This window comes from Amblyomma maculatum, unplaced genomic scaffold (genome assembly GCF_055883805.1).
Source record: "Amblyomma maculatum isolate TAMU_Amacu unplaced genomic scaffold, ASM5588380v1 scaffold_15, whole genome shotgun sequence".
NCBI lineage: Eukaryota > Metazoa > Arthropoda > Arachnida > Ixodida > Ixodidae > Amblyomma > Amblyomma maculatum.
Window position 1 is genome coordinate 4639834 of NW_028146740.1, and position 26389 is coordinate 4666222.

Consider the following 26389-nt stretch of genomic DNA (forward strand, 5'->3'; position numbering starts at 1 on the left):
ATGTCAGTGAACGCTCCTTCTGATGCACATTGAAAACAAAGTGAATAATTTTTTCACATCAACCAATGCATTAAGACCACAGTGGAGGGTGGAGTAAACAATATAATTTTGCCATCCTTTTCTTGAGGATAAATAAAATTCACCAAATGGGTAATTGCGGTAGAAATGTCTCTATAAAATATTACTTCTGAGCTTTTGCGTTGATTATGCACATTATGCTCTTAGGTCATGGTGCAATGACCTAAGAGCTGGAAATGCATCACGCGTCCAGGCAAACATCACACAAAAGTGTGAAGCCGCAAAAAGAAAAAGCATGTGGGAACTTCCCACGCTTTGCCTGATGATGAATACATTCTGGAGAGGGATGCCTGAGGGCACACCGCACAGGATGATACGGTGGCTGTTTGGGAGAAGGGACATGGCCATAAAACCATTACACTGATCCATTAGGAGTTGAGTTCTACAGATGCTGTTTTGATCCGCTGTATGTGACATCAGACATGCCCTGTGTTTTTCTGGCAGACAGACTCCTTGTTAGACTATTGCAACGCTATCAAAGTGAAAAAGGAAGTTTCTATGTCTCCTCGCCTGTTCCCAAGGTATGACTGCAGGAACATTGCTTACCAATACTGTTTGATTGACTGGCTGATTGACCCGAAGAGATGTGCCGTGTTTTATTGGCCAAAGTTCTGTGAGAGGGCTGGATTGATTGTTTAAAGGCTTCTTGTGGAGTAAAAAAATACCGGCCCTGGGCAAGAGGCTCAATAGTCTATCATTGCTATGAACTTGCTTTTGACCTTTTGCTGTTAAGACCTTTGAAGTATGTACATAAGTCTGCAGAAGTGCAATCAAATTTCATTGTTTTTGTTCTCTCATCTTCGAAACGTCATTCTTCTCTCAAACCGAAGACTCAGTCATGTCACCAAATGGAGTGTAGGTTCAAAACAGTGAGACAAGCATAACAATACACAAAGCATTGCGATGGTCTCGTGAGTGTGCACCATGAACATGAAAATTTGTGAATAATTTGTTTTCCTACTCATTTATTTCATTTATCGCTGCTTTCATAGACCATTGCATTTTGTATAATGCACTGTTGCTGCTGCTGGTCCGTGCATAGTTTTGGCATGAATGCAAAAGCTAACAACTAGGTTCTAGTGCAGTTGTACTAAGCAGTCTTGAGTTTTAAACTATAGTAAGTTGTTAAGGCATTGAGATAAATAAAACTTTTTACAAATTGGTGCTGCTCAAAATAACGTAAATATGTCCTCACCCCTCAGGAGCACTGAGTGCATGCAGGCTTGGTGTTGACGGCAGCGGCTCCACACTGTGCAGACTTGTGGCTGTGCCATGGAAGCAAACAAACAAATGAAAGAAATAATTATTTCTGCAGCCATGAGATCTTGGGCTGTTTTCCGGTGCATAACAACATGCACGAGCTTACTTTAGCACTCTGGCTAGACCTTGTACACAGCAGTAAGAGAATCAAGACTGAACATTGCAGTGCTTTGTAAATAGCTGTAACATGTTCAACAAGAACATTGAAGAAAGTAATATAAGAAGTGTTGTCGCTTACTATTCCGGGAGTTGTCATGATTGCTTTCATCATCATGAGTCTCTCTGGGCACCATGTCATTCAGGCACTTGCAGGCTCATTTTCATCTGAAAGGGAATAACCATATGAGACACACATGATTGGTAATTAACTTGCCAACATAATACAGGATCTAATTGTGCAGCTGAAAGTTGCGCCAGGACACTAGAAAAGTGCCACGACGCAGACACTGTTGCCTTCATTCAATGCAATGGTCCTTAACAAGGATCCTTTTTTAAGTTTCAGGTGTTTTTATAACACAATGAGCAAACCAGTTCAGCCTCTGCGACTTGTAAATGCTAATAGCACTTCCAGTGCCTGAATGTTTTGTCCAACAGCATAAAATATTGGCGCACTTCATTTCACGTGCTGACACAGGGACACAAGTTCATAAACTTGGGGGGAAAAAAATAAAATAAATGACCTCTTGCAATATTTGGCTTTGGCACTGCATTCAGCATGTGCTGTTAGCTAATGGTGCCAGACAATTGTCTGAGAAGATAAAGTAAATCATCTTGCAAACAATTTTCATTTATTGTGGCTCCTGGTGGCTGTGCACATTTACATGCACATGTAAACAAAAACAGCTACACGACGTGTATTATATTATGCAACTCGAGCCATGCTTAGCAAAAATGCTGAAATATCATGTATCTAATTCGCACAACGTAAGATGGCTTTTTACTTTGCGCTGCTATTCCCCAGCAATCGACTAGGCGGTGTTCAGACGGGCGGGCCGTATGTATCGTGGGAAAGCATCATCCACCACTACTCCTACTCGGAGCGCACGCGATCGGCAGGCGCCGAGTCACTGCCATTCCGAGCTACTCGAAAGTGCCGTTTTCGTCACATATGATAACTAATTGTTCCGCTCGGACAGTCCGCTGTCCAGTCCGATCGTCTGAACAGAGAAGGTAGTGAGTAGTGACTTACCAGAATCATTTTTTTTTTTCTGACGCTGGATGGCTTGCAAAGGCCTTTGCGAACGCCTTCATTGCGCAGCGGAGCGAGCGCTCGTTCGCCGTCGGCGGATCCCTAGAAATCGTTGCAACTTCTTTCGACGGCGCCTTCTCCCTGCGCTGTACTGTGTATGTACAGGATGGTGGCGATCTCGAGCTACTTGCTGGTCGTCCGCCGCACTGAAACGCTTGCGCATGATGTTTTCTTGGCACGGCCGGGGCAAGGGTATTACAGCATTTGATGTGTGAAAACGTGAAAACGGGAGAACTATGTGGCCCGTTGCGCACAGCAGCACTCTACAAGCACTCGTAGCACCATCCCATCGGCGCTTGGCTTAGCTTGGCGGCTTGGCTCCATGGCTGCTGAAATCTCGTGAGATCTCGCGAGATTACGGCAAGCTGGACGTCACGCGGCATACGTCTCCGGAGTACGTCTCCAGCGCCTGTACGTATCGGCAGTTTTCACGCATGCGCAGTAGGCGTCCGATACGTCTACGTCTGTACGTCTCCGGGAGACGTAATACGACTCCGGTAAGCTAAATCTCTCTAGTAACGCTGGCAGACGGCAGGCCCACGTGCGGCAGGTGGTCGGTCACGTCGGGCCAAAAGGTCGGGCCGTCGTCGATTGCCGAAAATCGGCCGACGTTAGGTCAGTGTCAATCCGCGACGCCGGCCCTCATTCGGATGCCGAAGGTCGGCCGGACACTTTTTGGTCGGCGAGAAAGGTCGGCCCTACCTTTTACCACACACTTTTTTTTGCTTGGGTTTGCGACTTTGATTTGCATCGTTAACCGGGAGCGCCTAGGTATGGAACGGAGTCACCGGTGTTCGAGCGCGAAAAGTGCACGAGTTGTATGATTCAGAGTAGCGTGCATTTTTCACACGAAATCATGTCCGACGGCGCTTCTATGCAGCCTAAGATGTCCAGCGGCGCAGCACCACGCATGGCAGCATCGTCACGTCTTCACAGCGTTTGCTTGGCGTGATATTATACACAGCGTCGAAAAAATGTCCAGTTTCCGCAGCATCACGAAAGTAGGCGAGAAGTTCGCAGTGTTCACAGTACCGGATGCTACGAGCTTTCCGCTGTAATGCCGCCCGTGAGCGCCCGTGAACGGCAGAGCGCGCGGGGCAAGTAGCGCTTGGCCGTGCGCTCCTCCGCGGTCGTCGCTAGGCCTATAGTTTGTTTGGCATCGAAGTATATCAGTGGGCGGCGCTTTCGTATGGCCAGCTTAATGGGATATATGGCTCACTTGTGGCACTGCCTTGAGAGAAATGAGAATAATGAAAGAAATGTGCACTTCAAATCGACGACTCCTTAGGAGCGTAGCTAGCGTGTACGTGTACTACAAGGGTGAGCTGCGCCGCGCCGCCGGGGACGATGGCTATTAAGTAGTGAGCAGAAATTTGCTTGTATCTCAGCAATTACTCCTGCTAGCGACTCGGTACGGGTCAACGATCCCCAAGGATTAATTTCTGACACTGATTTACTCCAGCGATTATTATTTACGGGAAAAACGAATTCTCGCACACTTTTCTGACGCCGGTGACAGCGGGGCCGGATGTGCCGTAAAGGTGCTGGCTTGGATCTGGCGGCTAGCGGGAGCAAAAGCGGTGCTGTCTTCGGCCGGCGCTTGAGCGAAATGCTACCGTGTCAAGTGACGAAGTTCAAGAGATTGGGTTAAAAATAACTCCAACTTCGTTGATGCAGCTTGAGATACCACATACCATCGAGGTGCAGCAGCAGAATGCTGCCGTGTCAAGTGACGACGTTCAAGAGATTGGGTTAAAAATAACTCCAACTTCGTTGATGCAGCTTGAGATACCACATACCATCGAGGTGCAGCAGCAGACGAACGCCTTCGAGCGCAATCACTTAGAGCGAGGGTCTATTCAAGTGTACGCATTGTTTTTAGTTGGTGACAGCTTAAATCCCTTGCCTATTAATAGAAACGCTTATAAAATTACGATAAACATTTCAAAACATTGTAATTCTCAAAAAATGTATGAGTAATATGCAGTGTCCTGCTGTCGAGACTACACACTCGCCTGCCGGGGCCCGATTATAGTGCCTAGAATATACTGGCTAGTGTGACGAGCGCATAGGCTCCGCTATGGGAGAGGATGGTTGCGTATCTTATGAAAGCCAATTGTGGACGACAGTGGGCGCTGCTTCGCCGGAGGGTGCTGTCACAGCAGACGACGCGGCTCTCCCGCATCGTAAAGCCACATGTTTGAAAGCTGTTGTTGCTGTGCGCCCGTTATTGCCTGCCTTGTGTCCGTATCTGCTCTTCACCGAGGCACAGCGTTGATGTTTGGTGCCACTTAGTGAAGTGCTATCGACCCAACATGTCCAAACCAAAGAGACAGTGCAAGGAAAGAACGTGTTTTGTCCCGTTGTGTACAAGTGGGTATCGTTCGAATAAGGAGCATGTTTCTTTGTTTACTGCGCCCACCGACGCTGCGCGACTGCTTGAGTGGGAAAGACTGATAAAACGAGAGGACAGGCGGTTGACATCATCATCCGCGGTGTGCGAGAAGCATTTTGAAGAGCAATGCATTGAACGTTCTTTCAAGGTGACTGTGAACGGCGTGGTGAACGAGATCGCCCGAGACAAACCCCGCCTAACGCCTGATGCGGTGCCAACATTGTTTGAGCAATATTCCAAGCATCTAGTGCCCAAAAAAAGCACTGAAGAGAAAGGTGAGGAACCTTTGCTTGCAGGAGCCTACTACAAAAAGGCGGCGAAACAAATCCGAGCCGTTCGATGTTAGCGATAGCAGTGCAACAGGTGATATTGAATGTTCTGCCTGTTCTGACGATGCCGCTGCCGGTATGACCCCCGCCGAAAGAGTCAATTAAGAAAAAGAGTCACCGTCGCAAAGTGACAGCCAAGCTGTACAGCTGCCATCTGCCGAGAGTGGTCACCCATTTAGTAATATATTCATCCCGATTGCATGGGTGAAAGTCCCGAGTGCGTCCGGTGTAAATTTGTCCTATGCTTTGCGCGAAGCCGAAGCAAACAATTTCGGAACTTTGTTCATTGAAAGAATGGTTACGTTTAACAAGGCCTTGCCTGAAGTGGGGACTGTTTTAGCCACTGTGTACTTACGAGGAAGGGAGCACAGCAAGGAGGTGCTTACATTGTGCAGCGAGGCAGAACTGCTGGTTCAGAAAGTTTCTGCGATGGTACTGTGCTGCGGGAGTGGAATAAAGCCAGTGTCAAGCAAATATGTCCAGTACAGGAAGATGTACTTTGCGGCAAGGTGCTTGTTAACAACGGAAGCTGAAGGAAGCTCTTGTGCTCAATGCAAATACCAGTGAGTGCTTGCTCAAAACAAAATGCACAGGTTGAAAAAGCAGGAAAGGACCAGCAGCGAGAAAAATAAACCCCAGAACGTCTCCCGCAACCTGAGAAGAACAAAAAAGAAACTGGCCAGCGTGCAGGAGCAAATGGCGCGAATGAAAGATGAAAATAAATCAATCACCGAAGAGGCTCTAGAAGCTAGTATTCGGGCTCTCCCTCAGAAACAGCAACTTCGCTGCTGCCCAACGAAAATCACTCAAGGGAATGACTTACCCTGACGAATGGATTGTTCAGTGCATAATGATGCGGATGCGAAGTATGAACATTTACGGAAAGAAAAGTTCATGATACTTCCAAGCCGAGCCTGCCTGAAGAAATATCTGCAACGCTTCAAGGGTTGCTTTGGACTGAATCCTAAAGTGTATGCTGCACTGGGGGAAAAAACAAAGGACATGGACGCCTTCAGCCGTCGTGGTGGTCTCGTAATAGACGAACTGAAGTTGTCAGAGCACCTTGATGTGAAACCTAACGGTGAGTTTTACCCCCATGTCCAGAATGCATAAAATCGTTGGTTTAATTTTTCGACGTGTAGTTCCACAGGTACATTTGAATTTAGAAAATCAGTGCTCAGCCTGGATTGATGCATAGGCAAAAAACTGGAAATACTGTAAGAAAGAATAAAGGGCTCAGTATTATTCCACTTTTGCAATTCAGGTGGCTTTGAGGGTTTCGTTGACCTTGGTGGCCAATCATCAAGAGACCAAAAAGGCATTCTGGCAGACCATGGTATGATTGTACTGTTCCAACCGTTCACAGGTGAGCTGCTTGAAATTGCATTTTCTAGATGTACAATTTTAGGATTTGCCAGCAACATATCCATATTGTTCCTACTTGTCCTTGTTTTAGGAGATTGGACACAGATACTTGGAATTTTCGCTTCGAGAGGGAATGTGAAGGCGCCAACTCTCGCAAAGATCATTGTAGAAACCACTATTCTTTCTGAAAAAGCTGGCTTATTTGTGGATACTATAACATGTGACGGCGCCAGCTGGAACCGGAGCATGTGGCGGAGCTTCGGTGTACAAGGTGAGATTGCCATGCAGATTTTTGTCACGTTAAGAAAAAAATAGCCAGGATAGAACAATATACGGAATTTTTACTGTGCTCAATATATTAGGCCTTTGCTTGATAAGCTGATCCTGTAGCTTGTATCAAATATATTGAAGTATATTGGGCGAAACAATCTTCGCCCCACGGATAACTGAATGACTTAGGTAAAATTTAGGAGCGCAAAGCTAAGTTATCACAGTACCTCTTCTTTAATAGACAGCTGTATGTTTTTGTTCTGTCGGAGTTCAGGTGGTTGTTTTATTTCTGCAAGTATTTCCTATGTAGACTTCCTTGGGTACCTTGCCTATCCCCGATTTATTACTGTCGTTGCTTTATTAGGATTTCCTTGTTATATTTTTAGAGGTCACGTGAAAAACATTCAGTTACTTTAGTGAAAGAAATCCAATTACCATTATCTTTTTAGTCTGTGCAGATGGTCGCATCCAGAACAGCACACGACATCCTGTGGACCCTACTAGGCGGCTCTTCTTCATTTCCGATTTTCCTCATTTAATTACGAATATTAGAAATGGATTTGTTCATAAGGGCTATTTAACACCATCTGGCCTGGGATGTGGATCGTGACAGCGTCACTCTACACTTGCACATATCAAGCCCAACTGCTTCGAGAAAATGCGAGTCAACCTCGCTTTTCGGGGATGAGGTTATCAAGGGGCTCTCTGTGCACAGAAAACATGTCCAAAGTAGTGCAGCCAACTGAGGATTTCATTGAACTGTTGAACAAACTCATCCGAATTATGACAGCAAGAGTGAGTATACGAGAGCATTAAAGCCTGACAGTCCAAATGTAATGTTCATGCAGAAATTTTTAGACTACTTAGACCAGTGGGAGGCCCATGCTAAGCCAGCTGGAGGAGGCTTTTTGACAGGAAGTACAGCTTCAGGGCTGAGGGTAACAATTAAAAGTACTCTAGAGCTGTTATCCCACCTGACCACTGTTGCAGGCTTCAAATACATCTTAACTGCTCGATTGAGCCAAGACAAACTTGAAAATCTCTTTGGGATAATCAGACAGTCTTCAGGGTACAACGACCACCCTACTGTATCACAGTTTCTGGTTTCTGTCAACCTTTTGTCTTTTTATAACCTTGCAAGGTCACCAAGAGGAGGCAATTGCTCTCCTGTTGTTAAATCGCTCTTAACTACTGCTGATGTGCCTGAGGTGAAAGAGAAGTCCTTTTCGGAAACACTGGACAGCCTTCTCGACAGCCTTCTTTTTGCTCTCATAAGTGACAGCTGCACTAGTTTCACTTACACCTATCCTATTGTCACATTTGTTTTCTACGTTATCTAGTATCCCTATGCTTTCCTATTATATCAGCTTCAGCAATCCTCTCTGCATTTAACCCTCAGAATGTGTTCCATATTTTGCACGTCTGCTATGTGTACAGCCTAAATTGAACACCACAATATATTCTTAAGATTGCATTCAAAAGATAACTTCCTGAAGGTACAATCCTATTGAACACAGTAGATGTCATACTATCCATAAGTGAGTCATTCTTTTTTATGATGTATTGAACAATTTGTGAACAAAGCGATTTCATTTTATCTTGACCTCATTCGTCTGTTGTTTCTGTGGTACAGCCTCTGCCACAGCTGCATCTGTAACTTGGCTGTTGGCACCGTGGTCAAATGTCTTGCGAGCCAGCAGAGCCTAATGTAGCGTAGATGTTCAGCTATTGGCTTCTTGCTTCTTTTTTTGATGCAGCAACGTTAAAGCCTCTCTTCTGCACAAAAAGCGACGTTGTGAGTGGAAAATCTTGAGCACATTTCAGACAGGCGACATGGCCGAGTACTCAATGTGATGTCTCTGGCTTCACCTTTGAGATGAATGTGTGAGGTGATAAACCTTGCAGGATCTTTGGGTAATAAGACAGGCAACCCTTAGGCCATGGAAACGCATCCGTACAGCTTGGTTACAGTGGGCTTTATAGGTATCTAGACAAGTGGTCTTCCACATAATTGGATAACTTGCAGGTATACGCTACTGATATGTATCATACAATAAATACTAGGTGTTAGCAGTAGCAAAGTCGATTCACACGAATGAGAGTCTGCAGACAGGAGCCGTAAAAGCTGTTGTGTCATAGCGGTAAATGCTGAGCTTGCGTGTCCCCACAATTGTTTTTAGAGCATGCAGTTTTCAAGTGCTGTGCTGGTTTGCCTGATAGCCGTCACATTGAGTGACTTGCTGAAATAATGCTTAAGGCTTGTCTTCCTGAGACAAACATTTCTGCTTTTTGGTAGACTGCATAAAGGGAGCATTCTAGGTGTGGCAGGCATTTATGCACAGGTAAAATCATTCTTACACACACTATAGCTACCTTTGCCCTGTCCATAACAGAATCAGGGAATACTTGCTCTGTCGCAGGTGCCTACTACCATTTAAATGACGAGTTCCATAATCTTTGATACTGGTAATACTGCGGAACGCATAGCATCCCTTGACTGTAGTTGCAGCCTAGTGGTTTGAGCATTTGGGGACCAATCCTCAGTGGTGTTGGGTACTCTTTGGTAAAACAGTGGGTGCTTGCTTTGCTGGTGCTGGGGTTATCTTGGGCCAAACACTTGGAGAATGGGTTTTTGACCCTATCTTGTGTTCCCTTGCTTTGTATAACTAATTTCTCTTCTTTGGTCTCCAAGGCCGTGCCACCTTTCAGATATGGCGATGAGCTGTACAAGTAAAATACTGTAATTACTTGAATGTGTGACAGCCTTTCATTTTTTAGGCTGTGTATTGTAGAGTGTGGAGTACTGTAAATAAATTTTGTATTGTTTTGTGTATTGTAATTTTCAGTTTTCTTATAAGCAAGGCTTCATGTCAGGTACATGTAAAAAAAATGCCAAAAAGTACCGAAAGCAAATGATACACCAATTGTTAGTCAACGACGAGCTGTTTAAAGCTACAGGGAATGTGTTGCGTGAGTAGCAGGTCTCTTAAAGTGTGCATGTTTTGCCAAAATAAAGGACAGAAGCTATACTGCAACCTGTTGGAAAAACCATGCATACAAGACACACTGGCTGCAAATCATACGCTCATTTAAACAAGCCATCACGTTTAGTTTTCCAATGATATGCAATCAGAATATCGAAAAAGTAAATTCCATGCTTTATTCCCATATTTATGCCCGTATTCAGGTGAGGTTCATTTGAGCATGTTTTTGAGTCAGAGTGTAGAGAGTGGATGTTAGACAGTTGCACGTTGGACATTATGCATTGCTGGAAGAGCACGCAGGGGATGGCAAAGCCAATACAAATCATACAGTATTATCACCTGGCATTAATGACCCTTTGCCAAAAAAGTCCAGAACACCACCCGATTGCGTTGCCGTCTCTCCTAAAAATAATGTACTGCAGGCCACATCAGCCTTGCAATTCATGCCTCTTTTTGTCTAATATTGTCCCCGTGCATGCTTCTGTTTTTCTTTTTTGTTGCTGTTACTTTTTACTTACGGTGTCCCTAAAGTCACGCTTGTTTTCCCCTTTAGCTCCCTTGCTTCACTCAGAGACAGGTTCGGGCTTTGTGTATATAGCATGTGCACTGGTTAATGTGTGCATGAATGCTACATTCAATTGACAATTGCTTCAAGAAAATGGCTTCCATACTGCATCTAGCTCATTGTAATTAGGCATCATATATCATATTCACTCTTCATGTCTGTTCCTTCACTTCCTGATCGTCAAATAGTATATGTGAAGGCATTTCTCTAGCCGACCTCATCACCCTTCTCTCCTCTGAGGAATCTTGCTGCACTGAAAGAAAGTGCCGGATGCTATTGCAAGTGCAAAACTGGTAAACAGTAGCAAAGGAACTAGGCTGTACCTGACAAATTTTGTTTCACTTGTGACATTGTGGTGTGATGTGTACCTGCATCAGACGAGCAGTGTTGCTACTTTTATAAAATGTTTTTATGCAACATGCTCAGAAACCAAGGAGAATAATACCGACAGATTTTTTATTTTATTTTAACGATGTAATTAATACATCTGCCACAACACAGTGACACTCTGCATGCGGTGAAATGTGCATACAACGTGCTATGTACGTCTAATTCAGGGCACATTAAATGCCATCAGCGTGAAAGCTAACCTGTTGCTGCCAGTGGGCATCTGCATGGTTACACTTTTTATTGCATTTTCATTGCTGCCAGAAAATCTTATCTGCTTATTTTTGCGGCTGCGTGAAAACGTCCCCGCCGCGATGGCTCAATAAAAAGTGTAACCATGCAGGCGCCCGGCTCTCTGACCCGCAGTATGTGCGTAGCCCAGTCACGACGATCGCATTTCGATGGAATTAACACGCCAGCGTGTTAATTCCATCCTAAAGGTGGTCCGATGTCAGTGCAGGCTAAGATCGCCAGATATATGGCCTAATCGAGCTCTCCACTATGCGTGTTTTCACTACGCCGCTTCACCGGGACGATATCCGCACGCTACGCCACTGAAGCCGACACGTAGCCGTAACAGACTTAACATGATGGAAACGGTGGGCTGCCGCAGGCAGTTTCCAACGACAGTGATACCTTGAGAAGGCCAGCGTTGTCGTCGGACAGGTGTGTCTCTTCTCTAGTGGCAACTGCAGCCCGAAAATCTGCTGGGCGCTTCCAATTCTCAGTATTCGTAAACAACTTCTTTATACCCACTAGCTGAGGTGAATGTGCAAAGCTCGATCCTGATACTCGCCGATTTCTTTGCGCGACTAAGTCCATAAATGAAACTTACGCACAGCTAACCACATGCACGCATCTCAAGTAAGGCATCGCTCACACTTGACGACCGGCTGTTTGTGGGGTGTGTGTACTATGATTCACTGTGGTCGCAACGACCGTACATAATAGTACAGTACAGCCGCAATGTATACGTAAGTATCTCACTATCTCATCAGCCTTACCCTGCAGCGTAAACACGGTTCGCACCGACCCTTCAGCTTCTCGGCATCGCAGCGTTGGCATTTTTGTAATCGGCGCCAAGTAGCAGACGACGGCGTTAATTTTTTGTAACTTTTTTCCCTGTTTTCTAAATTTCGTCATCAATTTCTGTGTATACGCGTTTTAGCACCGCCCCAATTTTTACGTCACGGGTACGTCACAACATGGCCGAAAAGGCGAATGTCTAGGATCGGGCCCCCGGACAAAGTGTAGAGTTCCCCAAACTCACGAATCACTTTGCGCTGAGTGTGTTCGGCAGCGAGTGTCATTAAAGTTCATCGTGTGACACGATGCGAATGACACTAAAGGCGAGTGCACTCGTTGAAAGTGACACTAAACTTGCTCGTCTGACCGTTTTGTGCAAGCGACTTAAGCCGTAGGGAAATCTAAGCTAAGAACGCTGGCCATAGGGACATACAGAGCCAACCGAGATGGACTTGATGCCTGCACAAAGCCTATGAACGAGCTGGACAGTCACGACGTTTGCCGCAATATTTCACCGAAAGGTGGCAACGCCATAGATGTAGCGGCTTGGCTTGACGCTCATATACGCGTTTTTGTTTTGTTTTAACACCTTGCCTTTCTTGCGTTGTTTTGTCAAATAAGGATGTGCGCGCCGCTTCTCGGCAGCTTTACAAAATAACTGAAACTGCACTAAATCCCGTCGTCATGTTTTGGGAGGCCGTAAAACTAAACAGGGGCCGTATTACGCACCGCTCTCAAACGGATCGCTCTCAAAATCGCTCTCAAAGGCCTATGTCCTATTGGTCAGTTCTGATCGGTCAGTTCTGCGTCACCGGTGGACGTAATCAAACGTCATGAACACGAAAGAAATGATGACGTTGAGTACCTAAATGTGGCCGCCAATTGAGAGCGTTTTTTTGAGAGCGACAGAAGCAGTCTCAAACGTTTGAGAGTGAAAATGGCGGCCGCGTAAATTGCGATGCGCCGCTTTGAGGCATTGTATCGGCGATCCACAGCGAAGAATGAAGCACGAGCATGCGTTTGACTTGCCGGACAAGTTGCTCCACGCTCTGTTCAACTCAGGAACAAGCAGAAAGTGTAGTGACTGCGCGACGATAGCCGACGAACATCGATGAACGGCGGCTTGCGGGCGAGTACGTCGTCACCGCGGCGGCAAGCGCACCGCATTTCTTTTGCTACCGGAGGCTTCCAACCACGATTATACCGTGCTTCCAACGTACGTAGGGAATGTAAGATCGTTTGCATCACGCAGTGCGTCGGCAGCGGAAGCCATCGGGCGGAACGATGATTGCCGTCAAGGATACGGAAACAAGTCGCTAGGCAAGGGGTACTACGCACGTTGTGAGCATCACAATAGTGAGTAGATTTTGTTATTGACTGCGTGTGTTTGCCGAAGAGTTCTGAAGATCATAGTAAACTTGTATTGTGCCTGCTTTATCTCAGATCTGCGAAGCGAACACGCGCATTTCGTGACACTGGCTGCCCCGCCGGACCAACGCCTCCTCCACGGCGCGTTCGTCTAGCGTTTGTGAATGCGCCGTAAAAACGCCTGCTTCTTTTCATTTCATCCTTCTGTCAATTATATATGCGCGAATCAAAAGCGTCCAAAATAAAGTTGTAAGTTCAGTGCAGTTGTCTGTGTCCTTAGTCTTGTCCTTGTCTGCCAGCGCTGCGACACCATAATGTTTGATAGCGGTACTCCTGTGCACCGAAAGGTGATCGAAGGTCTGCTGAACACCTCCGTCTTTTTCCTGATTAAGATCTAAAAACCCGTGTTGGTCATCGAACGATCTTGATTATATGCATTGATGTGTGCAATACCACTTGTTGTAAGTCGGCTTCTCTGCAAGGCTTTTTTTCCAACCAAAAGGTCTCGTTCCCACTCGTGCATTGTTTTTTAACAGTTGTCTTCAAAATGACCTAGCGAGAGCTGTCGAAAGGGTTCTGTATACCTGCCCTTTATATGTAAAGCACATAATGAAGGGACTATTGATTGTCCAGCGCGCCTTGCTCCTCGATGACTGGTTTCGGGCCATTTGTCACGCTCCCTGCCTGCGACACATTCGCGGCTTGAAAGTGAATGCGCCGTAAAAACGCCTGCTTCTTTTCATTTCTGCAAAGACCGGGAGTCTTTTCTGAGGACAAGACTTTTTTTTTTTTTAAACAAGCCTTGCAGGGAGAGACTGACTTAGATTTCGGCTTCGGCAAGGGATACATTTCCTGAATATGCTGAGACGGGCTATATGCCAAAGAATGCATGTTGCAGTGAAATTTTGTTCATGGCAAAAGAAATAGGAGACAAACATTTATAGTGTTTAAATTTATTTGCTGCCTAAGAAATCGGGGTGCTTCTGTTTTGCAGGTCAGCATCACTACCAAGTTACAAGGCTGTCCTTACAATGATGCTTGCCTAAACAGCATTGGCACACGTTGTAAGCATTCCTGCGAATGTTTACGATTCTGGCTGTGGGCTACTTAGTATAGATCTTCAATTGAGTGCTAAAGCATGCTCAAAAGCTGTTGGGATTAGCAAAAGATGGGCCTAAGTGGATGTCATATTTTGGTTACCCATGAGACAGCAACTACCCACTGAAGTCATGGCTGATTACACCAGCGCCAAAGCCATCCCAGTCCCAGCTCGCTGTCTCTTCTCTGCTACCGTCTTGCAGCCTGGTACAGTTGGCTGTGGTCACTGTGGTGTAAACATGCTTAAACTGAAAAGTGCAGTATTACAGCAAGGCAGTAAATGTTCATGGTGCTGACTGTAATCAGAAAATACTACCAACAAAGATCTTTTTTTTTTTTACTGCCACTTATATTCAGTAGAAACACTTATTTCTTGGCAACAGCATTTCACTCGAGTGTTTTTACTGCAAAAGAGGCAGCATATAGAGAAGCACATGCACCTTGATATACATTGACCATACAACATTGACATGTACATTCGAGAATAAATTACTAGGCCCAAAGAAGCCATTCCATTGCATATTGAAGCTACCTATACAAATAGGTACTGTATGCATGGTGCAGTATACAAAATGCTTATATATCAGATATAACAAGCTGTAGCTGCTGCTCTGCTGTAGCAGCTGCTAGGAAAATAGTGCATTTTACTTGGCTTCAGTGCCCAGAATGACTGCTGAATGACAAAAATCTTAGTGACAATAAAATAACTGCAATCATAACAAATGCATTGCTGGGGCTATGTCTGAATAAAGGTTATTTTACACTAATAAAACGTGCAACACTGTCAAGAAGAATGCTAAACAGCTTGAAGACAGTAGAGGAAGCTAAACTATAAGCATCCAATAAATGACTACGCCATAAATGTGTGATATACACATTTTGCACAGCTACTTTTGTCATTGGCATTTATTTTCTAAGTCTTTTCAACAAATAACCAAAAAAAATCATCTTCTGTTCAAACTGATATTTTAATAGAAAAGGCTTATACATAATTCACACAATATTGAAAGAGATTGGATAATGTGTGTAAAATGAACATATTTTGAAACACTAAAGACTCTGATGGATATAAAGGCACTTGAAAGCTAGTTGTCATAGTGCGATCGCAGAAATTGAGCCGATTTCGAGCTCGCTCGCGGCATCACATGCATGATACGCTTGCTTTTCCTGCCGACAGAGTGGACACCGTCTAGCACGAACAGAAACTATGACACCGTCAGAGAGGCCTTGCAACAATGTGCGACCAACACCATCACTCTTACCGCTGCGCGAAATGCAACATACTAGACATCCCTGCTCAGGCCTACCTTTATCGCCTCTAAACTGAGGTCTGGTAGAACAAACTCGTTCTCGCCTCGGTGACAATTAAAAAAAAAGTGCTTTCTTTCTCTTGAACAAACCAAAACGGAGCGTAAGCGTCGGTTTCTGTACCTCACACAGAACATCAGCTACTGAACATGAACGGAATGGAGCAGCAGCAGCATCAATCGCAATATGAAGAACCGAGCCCAATGTGCCTGAAGTCAACTGGTTGCGAAGCACAGCAGCGAGTCACTGTGGCTTGCACGACAAGTCAGTGGTGAAGAGTCGTGCGTCAGATCTCGTTTCCCGCACTGCAGTCGCGAGCTCTTGCATAGCGGCTGACACCTACTTTACTGATACTGTCAGCTTCCATCTATCGGCAGAAGTAATAGTGTAGCCTTCATTTTCCTCTTGTATTTTCCAAAGAAACAACACTAGATCACATGGCTACCGCTCGTCGCTCTTGTCATCGCTGGTAAGCACTGATGAAAAACACTCTTCAGCAAGCTATTTTCGTGACAAACACTTTCACCAAGCTGTTCACTGCAGGTTCGTAGCCTTTACTGCTTTCAGTCAGATTTTTCCGGCAACTAACAACATCCGCAGAGGACCTCGATTTTAAACTATGCGTAAAAAGCAGCAATTAGACGGGAAAATCAGCTGTTTCTTTGCAGGCCGCCATGTTCACGCCTCGCTGTCGTCAGCTGACCCTCGCGGCGAAAATCGTTACCTAGGCGCACATTTAATTGTAATAATGATATTGCTTCTATTTTTAGTTGCCGTATTATAGCTTCGAACAATGTTTCTTAGGTAAATAGAACATTTATACTTTTATTCGCTGCGTTTTCACGAAAAATGTTTGCACACGGCCCCTTTATCGTGCAAATAAAAGTTTCCGGGGTGGGGCTTTGCTATTAAGCACCCTAGCCTGCTTGTAATTGGCTAAAGCCGTGATGTCGTCACACTTCACATGTCTGAGCCTCGTCATTTTGACGTCACGCTCTCAAACTTGAGAGCGATTTTGAGAGCGGTGCGTAATACGGCCCCAGATGGTCACACTCACCTGGGGCCGGATTACGCACCGCTCTCAAAATCGCTCTCAAGTTTGAGAGCGTGACGTCAAAATGACGAGGCTCAGACATGTGAAGTGTGACGACATCACGGCTTTAGCCAATTACAAGCAGGCTAGGGTGCTTAATAGCAAAGCCCCACCCCGGAAACTTTTATTTGCACGATAAAGGGGCCGTGTGCAAACATTTTTCGTGAAAACGCAGCGAATAAAAGTATAAATGTTCTATTTACCTAAGAAACATTGTTCGAAGCTATAATACGGCAACTAAAAATAGAAGCAATATCATTATTACAATTAAATGTGCGCCTAGGTAACGATTTTCGCCGCGAGGGTCAGCTGACGACAGCGAGGCGTGAACATGGCGGCCTGCAAAGAAACAGCTGATTTTCCCGTCTAATTGCTGCTTTTTACGCATAGTTTAAAATCGAGGTCCTCTGCGGATGTTGTTAGTTGCCGGAAAAATCTGACTGAAAGCAGTAAAGGCTACGAACCTGCAGTGAACAGCTTGGTGAAAGTGTTTGTCACGAAAATAGCTTGCTGAAGAGTGTTTTTCATCAGTGCTTACCAGCGATGACAAGAGCGACGAGCGGTAGCCATGTGATCTAGTGTTGTTTCTTTGGAAAATACAAGAGGAAAATGAAGGCTACACTATTACTTCTGCCGATAGATGGAAGCTGACAGTATCAGTAAAGTAGGTGTCAGCCGCTATGCAAGAGCTCGCGACTGCAGTGCGGGAAACGAGATCTGACGCACGACTCTTCACCACTGACTTGTCGTGCAAGCCACAGTGACTCGCTGCTGTGCTTCGCAACCAGTTGACTTCAGGCACATTGGGCTCGGTTCTTCATATTGCGATTGATGCTACTGCTGCTCCATTCCGTTCATGTTCAGTAGCTGATGTTCTGTGTGAGGTACAGAAACCGACGCTTACGCTCCGTTTTGGTTTGTGCAAGAGAAAGAAAGCACTCTTTTTTTAATTGTCACCGAGGCGAGAACGAGTTTGTTCTACCAGACCTCAGTTTAGAGGCGATAAAGGTAGGCCTGAGCAGGGATGTCTAGTATGTTGCATTTCGCGCAGCGGTAAGAGTGATGGTGTTGGTCGCACATTGTTGCAAGGCCTCTCTGACGGTGTCATAGTTTCTGTTCGTGCTAGACGGTGTCCACTCTGTCGGCAGGAAAAGCAAGCGTATCATGCATGTGATGCCGCGAGCGAGCTCGAAATCGGCTCAATTTCTGCGATCGCACTATGACAACTAGCTTTCAAGTGCCTTTATATCCATCAAAGAGTCTTTAAGGTTTCAAAATATGTTCATTTTACACACATTATGCAATCTCTTTCAATATTGTGTGAATTATGTATAAGCCTTTTCTATTAAAATATCAGTTTGAACAGAAGATGAATTTTTTTGGTTATTTGTTCAAAAAACTTAGAAAATAAATGCCAATGACAAAAGTAGCTGTGCAAAATGTGTATATCACACATTTATGGCGTTGTCATTTATTGGATGCTTATAGTTTAGCTTCCTCTACTGTCTTCAAGCTCTTTAGCATTCTTCTTGACAGTGTTGCACGTTTTATTAGTGTAAAATAACCTTTATTCACACATAGTCCCAGCAATGCATTTGTTATGATTGCAGTTATTTTATTGTCACTAAGATTTTTGTCATTCAGCAGTCATTCTGGGCACTGAAGCCAAGTAAAATGCACTATTCTCCTAGCAGCTGCTACAGCAGAGCAGCAGCTACAGCTTTGTTATATCTGATATATAAGCATTTTGTATACTGCACCATGCATACAGTACCTATTTGTATAGGTAGCTTCAATATGCAATGGAATGGCTTCTTTGGGCCTAGTAATTTATTCTCGAATGTACATGTCAATGTTGTATGGTCAATGTATATCAAGGTGCATGTGCTTCTCTATATGCTGCCTCTTTTGCAGTAAAAACACTCGAGTGAAATGCTGTTGCCAAGAAATAAGTGTTTCTACTGAATATAAGTGGCAGTAAAAAAAAAAGATCTTTGTTGGTAGTATTTTCTGATTACAGTCAGCATCATGAACATTTACTGCCTTGCTGTAATACTGCACTTTTCAGTTTAAGCATGTTTACACCACAGTGATACTTTGTTGGGCGAGTTGGTACTTATTCATTATTAATATAAACAGTGCGAACACGAAAACAAGGGACAAGGGACCACAGTGACCACAGCCAACTGTACCAGGCTGCAAGACGGTAGCAGAGAAGAGACAGCGAGCTGGGACTGGGATGGCTTTGGCGCTGGTGTAATCAGCCATGACTTCAGTGGGTAGTTGCTGTCATGGGTAACCAATATATGACATCCACTTAGGCCCATCTTTTGCTAATCCCAACAGCTTTTGAGCATGCTTTAGCACTCAATTGAAGATCTCCCACAGCCAGAATCGTAAACATTCCCAGGAATGCTTACAACGTGTGCCAAGGCTGTTTAGGCAAGCATCATTGTAAGGACAGCCTTGTAACTTGGTAGTGATGCTAACCTGCAAAACAGAAGCACCCCGATTTCTTAGGCAGCAAATAAATTTAAACACTATAAATGTTTGTCTCCTATTTCTTTTGCCATGAACAAAATTTCACTGCAACATGCATTCTTTGGCATATAGCCCGTCTCAGCATATTCAGGAAATGTATCCCTTGCCGAAGCCGAAATCTAAGTCAGTCTCTCCCTGCAAGGCTTGTTTTCAAAAAAAAAAAGAAAAAATCTTGTCCTCAGAAAAGACTCCCGGTCTTTGCAGAAATGAAAAGAAGCAGGCGTTTTTACGGCGCATTCACTTTCAAGCCGCGAATGTGTCGCAGGCAGGGAGCGTGACAAATGGCCCGAAACCAGTCATCGAGGAGCAAGGCGCGCTGGACAATCAATAGTCCCTTCATTCTGTGCTTTACATATAAAGGGCAGGTATACAGAACCCTTTCGACAGCTCTCGCTAGGTCATTTTGAAGACAACTGTTAAAAAACAATGCACGAGTGGGAACGAGACCTTTTGGTTGGAAAAAAAGCCTTGCAGAGAAGCCGACTTACAACAAGTGGTATTGCACACATCAATGCATATAATCAAGATCGTTCGATGACCAAGACGGGTTTTTAGATCTTAATCAGGAAAAAGACGGAGGTGTTCAGCAGACCTTCGATCACCTTTCGGTGCACAGGAGTACCGCTATCAAACATTATGGTGTCGCAGCGCTGGCAGACAAGGACAAGACTAGGGACACAGACAACTGCACTGAACTTACAACTTTATTTTGGACGCTTTTGATTCGCGCATATATAATTGACAGAAGGATGAAATGAAAAGAAGCAGGCGTTTTTACGGCGCATTCACAAACGCTAGACGAACGCGCCGTGGAGGAGGCGTTGGTCCGGCGGGGCAGCCAGTGTCACGAAATGCGCGTGTTCGCTTCGCAGATCTGAGATAAAGCAGGCACAATACAAGTTTACTATGATCTTCAGAACTCTTCGGCAAACACACGCAGTCAATAACAAAATCTACTCACTATTGTGATGCTCACAACGTGCGTAGTACCCCTTGCCTAGCGACTTGTTTCCGTATCCTTGACGGCAATCATCGTTCCGCCCGATGGCTTCCGCTGCCGACGCACTGCGTGATGCAAACGATCTTACATTCCCTACGTACGTTGGAAGCACGGTATAATCGTGGTTGGAAGCCTCCGGTAGCAAAAAAAAAATGCGGTGCGCTTGCCGCCGCGGTGACGACGTACTCGCCCGCAAGCCGCCGTTCATCGATGTTCGTCGGCAATCGTCGCGCAGTCACTACACTTTCTGCTTGTTCCCGAGTTGAACAGAGCGCGGAGCAACTTGTCCGGCAAGTCAAACGCATGCTCGTGCTTCATTCTTCGCTGTGGATCGCCGATACAATGCCTCAAAGCGGCGCATCGCAATTTACGCGGCCGCCATTTTCACTCTCAAACGTTTGAGACTGCTTCTGTCGCTCTCAAAAAAACGCTCTCAATTGGCGGCCATATTTAGGTGCTCAACGTCATCATTTCTTTCGTGTTCATGACGTTTGATGACGTCCACCGGTGACGCAGAACTGACCGGTCAGAACTGACCAATAGGACATAGGCCTTTGAGAGTGATTTTGAGAGCGATCCGTTTGAGAGCGTTGCGTAATACGGCCCCTGTTGTGTGTTGATCGGCGTGGTGTGCGTTCGCTCACGTTTTCTTGTTCGTCGAATGCCTCCGGAGCGTCAGTATCGCGTGCTGCCCGTTGCAGATCTCCACTTGTGTCGTGAACGTGCTTTCAGGGACAGGAAATATCCCTGCGAGTTTGAGCTGCAGCTGCGATCTCGCTTCGGCAGAGTCAGCATCCGTTAACCGAACCCGACTCATCGCAGTCATGCGGTAACTTCATACTGCCTGGTGCTTCGGGCGTTGAAGTTTTTGCTACCGGCGGCTTTCTCATAAAGGCTAGTGAACCGGTCGGCGTGGACGAGTCGACGGCAAGCCGGGCAGTAAGAAGAGTCGTTGTCGCACTGAAACGGAACGCCGCAGCCTGGACACGGTAAGAGCCGCCGTTGTCATTTCACCCATTTTGCCTATTGTGATGTTTCTTGACCAGTAGAGTCAAGGCAGGAAGAAATTGAAGAAAGTGCTTAAATCGTGTGCCTTTATTTAGCGGTTGTTGTGATATACAGGGCCCATAGCGGACGTTAGCAACAGCGAAGCAATATTTTCAGGAACGTTTATTTTTTCACCTATTACGGTCATAAGCGTTTATTGCCTTGATCGAGCACAACGGTACCGATTGCGCTCCTTGACGGGGTTTGCATCATACAGGGTCTGCGACAAGTTTTTTTTTTGAAGGCTTGCCATGTGGCATAAAATAAGGTTGTCTTTTAACTTAAAAAGAATCATGTAGTCTATTTTCTTCAAGGAATCGGAGCAAGCTCCGGCTCTTAATTTGTCCATTAGCCACAAGTGTAAATGTTCCTCCTTTGTAGCCGACAGCCGATCCAACTTCTTGTAGTCGTCTTATTCTTGACGGCTGCATTCCTGGGCATGTCCATAAAATGTGGCGAAGATCCATCTCGGCAGCTGGCCTTGGACACTTAGGGCATGTGCTCTGCACTGCATCCTCTTCAGAGCCCCATCGGCACGTCACCGATGGAGTAAGGGACGACAAGTCTTGCTACGCAATAGCATCAGCGTGGAATTCAATCTTGTTTATGTGCCCGCCACATGATTAGCTGCAACTGTAACCGATGAATATGCGCACCAGAAGTGATATAGGCTTCCTGCTTTACAGCTGGCCATCCCAGGATGAGCTGCCGGGCTGCATGAGCGACTTCTGTGCTGCTGGAGGTTTCCCTGGCATTGTGGGTGCCATCGATGTCACTCATGTCAAGATCCAGGCCCATGTGCTGTATGAGGGAGCGTGCATATAAATAGGCATTTCTACCACTCCATCTTCGTGCAGCTTGTGGTGGACAGCAAGTGCCAGATCCTCGATGTGGTCGCAAAGTGGCCCGGTGGCACATATGACGCACGAGTGCTCACATACAGCGCCCTCGCTCAGCTCTTCAAACCGGGCACTTACACCGGCATCCTGCTGCAGTGGCTATCCATGCAGACTTTGGCTCTAGAATGCGGACATGTGCGGCAAAAAGCGATACAGCGCAGCTCACGGCACCACCAGAGCAGTGATTGAAAGGTAGGTGCACAGCACATTCTAAATATTGGATTGCATGGTATCCCGGACACTGACCGGTTGTGGATGTCCGTGTTGTTCGAACAGCTTGATACAGTTGCAAGCGTTGTTGAGCGAACAGTGTATGCTGAAAGAAATTGACTTTGATGTCGCATTTGTTTACTAGTTACATAACACTGCAGTCAAATAACTTTGGCCAAGCCTGTGAGGGGGGGGGGGGGGGGAAGCTTTTCAGCAAACAAACAAATTATGGTTGGGTGTCAGTCAAGTTATATTTGTTGAGTGACACATATCAATATTTACTTAGCAATTAGATTTGTTCAAAAATCATAGCATTATTGTGTCATTTGAGCATGATATATATTTCCTTAAATGAAGATATCGAAATATTTCCATTCATTAATGGTGCAAGGGTATTTACTGCATTACATTGCACCGTACACGTTTACAGGTTGTGTGGTAGCCTGGAAGAACAAATGCTCAAAGCATACATTCCATTTACAGCATATTACGAAGCTGTCAGTTCCATAAACCACAGGTTACTCAGAGCAGATGTGGCGTTATTTGAAATGCATCATGATGGAGAGAAAATTTTTATTATTCTGCATATGCATTCACTTTTACTGCAGCAACTTGCGTTACTCGCATCACCAACTTTATAGTGACATTGCATAGCCCACTCACGATGGTTTTTCTTTTTTTTTTTGTAGGACAATAGGGCAGCTGAAACGCTGCTTCCGTTCCCTCCATGATCAGCAGCACATGTCACTGGACCATGTGTGGACCAGCATCATGACGAGGTGCTAACTCCACAACGTGTCCCAGGAGTATGCGTACAGCATAGGCAAGCACATGGAAGTGCAAGATGAAGTGTCTGTACATGCTTATCCTCACTGGGGTTATAGATTTATGCTGTGCAAAGGCATGGTGCAGCAAATTTCTCCTGCTTTAAGCACAGTTATGTGAAATAAATTATGCCTGTGCTAGTCACTCAGTTTAATGTTTTCACTGGGTGACTTCTCATGACCGGATAACTATGCAAATGTGCTTATTTTATTATGTGCTACGTCAGTCTTGTATTGACATCCTGAAGCCTACGCAAGAGTGTGCATTGAAGTATTTGCTGTTGAGCTGTTTAACATTGCAGTACATATAGAGCATAACAGATGGAGCATAAACATCTCCTTTTTACTTCATTTTGGTTGTAACATCCAATTCGAGACATGTAAACAGGAGATTATATTTGAGCACTAAGCTTAATGTCTACCTGCAGTGGAGTTACAGTGGTTAGGGTGCTCGACTACTGCACCCGAAAATGAAGGATTGAATCCTGGCCATGGTGGCCACATTTCGATGGAGGCAAAAACATAGGCGCCCGTCTGCTGTGCAATGTCAGTGATTGTTAAAAGATCCGAGGTGGTTGAAATTTCCCTACCTCTCTACTACTGCATCTCTCATAGCTTGAGTCACTGTGGGATGTTAAGCCCAATAAATGAAACCAAGCGTAACCTTAAAATCGGTTACACCAAGAGTAGGTTCAATGTGGTACTTATGGTACTTAACAGATTACAGATATGTTCTTAAGCTGTGAATTTGTTATTTTAATACATACAATATATATTTTGTTACAGTCTGTGCAGTAAATTGTTAAACATGCAATATGTTTTTCCATCACTCAAAGATTGCCATTTTGTCAAATACTTGCATGGCATCAGAGTGCAATGGTAAACTCTGGGAGACTTAGTGAATGTATGCAAAAGTAGAAGTGCGGTCTACCATATTGTGGTAGGTGTTCACAGCCCCAGGTTTTGTATAAATTGTCTCGTATGGCATCAATGGCAGCAATGTTCAGACGAGCCATGTGGCATAAAAATAAAATGCCAACTACCTGCTCAAAGTGTAACGAGTAATTCTGCCATCAACTTTCAATGATAACACCTGTATTATTGGCAGTGCTTACATTGCAATTACAGTTGCGACAACTGAAGAGTATATATAGGGCCACAGAAAACTGTCTTATTATTTGCAGGTACAATATTCAACAACATTTTGGTTAACCTTATATTAAAATGTTTATAGCCTTTTGTAGCACTCCTCACCCACCGTAATTCAAATCATGTGCATGTTTTGTTGTGTCAAGTTTTTATGTCAACTAAGCTTTTCTGCATTAAACTCTTGCAAGTGCTTCAAAAGTATTAATTCCACCCTTTGAGACCAATACCTGTAACCCTTACAAACTGTTGTTTGTTATTTATTATCTGCTGCTCACTGTGTAGCGTGACCTGCAGAACAAATATCAGCATGTCTGGTGTGTGTAAGGCATCTACAACTGTCATTTTGTACTTTTCTCAAGTATATGTTGTTTTGCTTGTATGATAATATTTCTTGCCAATGTGGGCCACCATTTCCTCAATTGTATGCTGCGAGAACAGTATGTGCAAATAATTTTGCTCAATGTCATGCTGGTGCTGGTCACATGCTTGCATTAAATCACCTCAAGGGCTACTGATCTTGCATATATGTATATGGTCGCAATACCACTCGTAACCTGTGCACATCCAACACCCAGAACAGGCCAGAATTATATGACTGGAAGAAAAGTACCTGGTCGTTTTTGTTTATCAGCAGGAAAAAACGGTGAGAGCAAATGCTGTGGTTGCACAAGTATACCACATTACTGTCATGGTGGCAACTGCTGTAGTCATATGAACAGCTGTATTTGTCAACAATACTGTAACATATTTGTGTTCATTTGTGTTTTAGAAATTGGGGTGTGGAGTACTGACATTTTGATATACAAATCGAGTATATTGTGGGGAAGAATTCATTAGAATAAATCTACAAACTAGTGCAAAAATAATAAAAATTAATAAAAATAAAATTTTGTCATTGCTGCCTAACATTTGCACATGACTGATATTGTGCATAGGCATACACCAGAACTAAAAGTACATTACAAATGTTACACAGCTTCGGACATACAATTTTTTTTTCAATAAGGCCCTGCATAAAACTAGTGGGAGCTGTCATATCGTGGCAGAATGCAGTAAACTTCCATATACCCTTTAAGAATCCAGAAAAATCTGCGCTTTATAAGAAAGCATTATTTATTTAAGGGGCCTGAATAAATTGACAAAAACCATTTGTACCTGACGTGCACTTGCGCGATTTTGTCTGCTTTTTAAATGAAAGCGTATTGAGAACGGCGTTATTATCGGTTTTCGTAAAGCGCTTTATTAGGCACACCGTCGCAAAGGCCCTCTTTACGAAACGGCCCCGTCGCGTTTTGAGAATACTTCACTGCATGATCCACGCGATCACGGTGAAGCGTGGAAGCATTCAAAGTAAGGTGATCGAGAAATTAACAGTACATTTGGTATTTTTACACTAGTCACAAATTCAAATCAACTTTTCGGAAGACGGATAGATTAACAAGCATATTTCAATCGTATAGATTTTTTCGCGAAGCCCCTCTAAAACGAAAACCGCATATCTTGAAGTTCGTCAATACGTCCCCGTTTTCTATTCAAGGGTGTTGCAGGCATGTGTCCAACCTGTGCCGCTGCTAAGCGCAAGTTATTCTTTTAGTGCTATTGCGGTCCGTTTTGTATACCGCTGGTAAATAGGTTTACAGGCAACGTTCCGAGCGACGAGCCTGTGTCAGCAGTGGGTAAGGAAACCGTGACGAAGAAAGGATGTGGTGACGGCTCCAAAAATTGGAATGTGTGAGCGTGGCAGCTAGTGAGGCGTTTTCTATGAACGGAATGATATTGAATATTGGATTGATATTGGTGAATGAGCGACCCGACAGTCTCGCGTCAAGATAAAATGCATGATTGGTGAATCTTGCGTCGAGGTAAAACGCACGATCCGTGAATGAGCGACCTTTAGAGAAAAGGTCGAAATTCTGTGAGCCTTCCAATACGGCATCTTTTGTC

General features: G+C 44.7%; 2 long non-coding RNA genes across 2 annotated transcripts; one reads left to right on the forward strand and one right to left on the reverse strand.

Moving 5' to 3' along the window:
• Positions 1-1294: 1294 nt before the first annotated feature.
• On the reverse strand, positions 1295-3051 carry LOC146171954 (uncharacterized). Its single transcript, XR_014702715.1, has 3 exons — positions 2528-3051; positions 1577-1662; positions 1295-1343 (listed from the first exon to the last, which is right to left on the reverse strand). It is a non-coding gene; the product is annotated as an uncharacterized LOC146171954 (long non-coding RNA).
• Positions 3052-20530: 17479 nt separating this feature from the next.
• Positions 20531-25508, forward strand: LOC146171955 (uncharacterized). The gene is made up of 3 exons (XR_014702645.1): positions 20531-21305; positions 22050-22454; positions 23162-25508. It is a non-coding gene; the product is annotated as an uncharacterized LOC146171955 (long non-coding RNA).
• Positions 25509-26389: the final 881 nt, after the last annotated feature.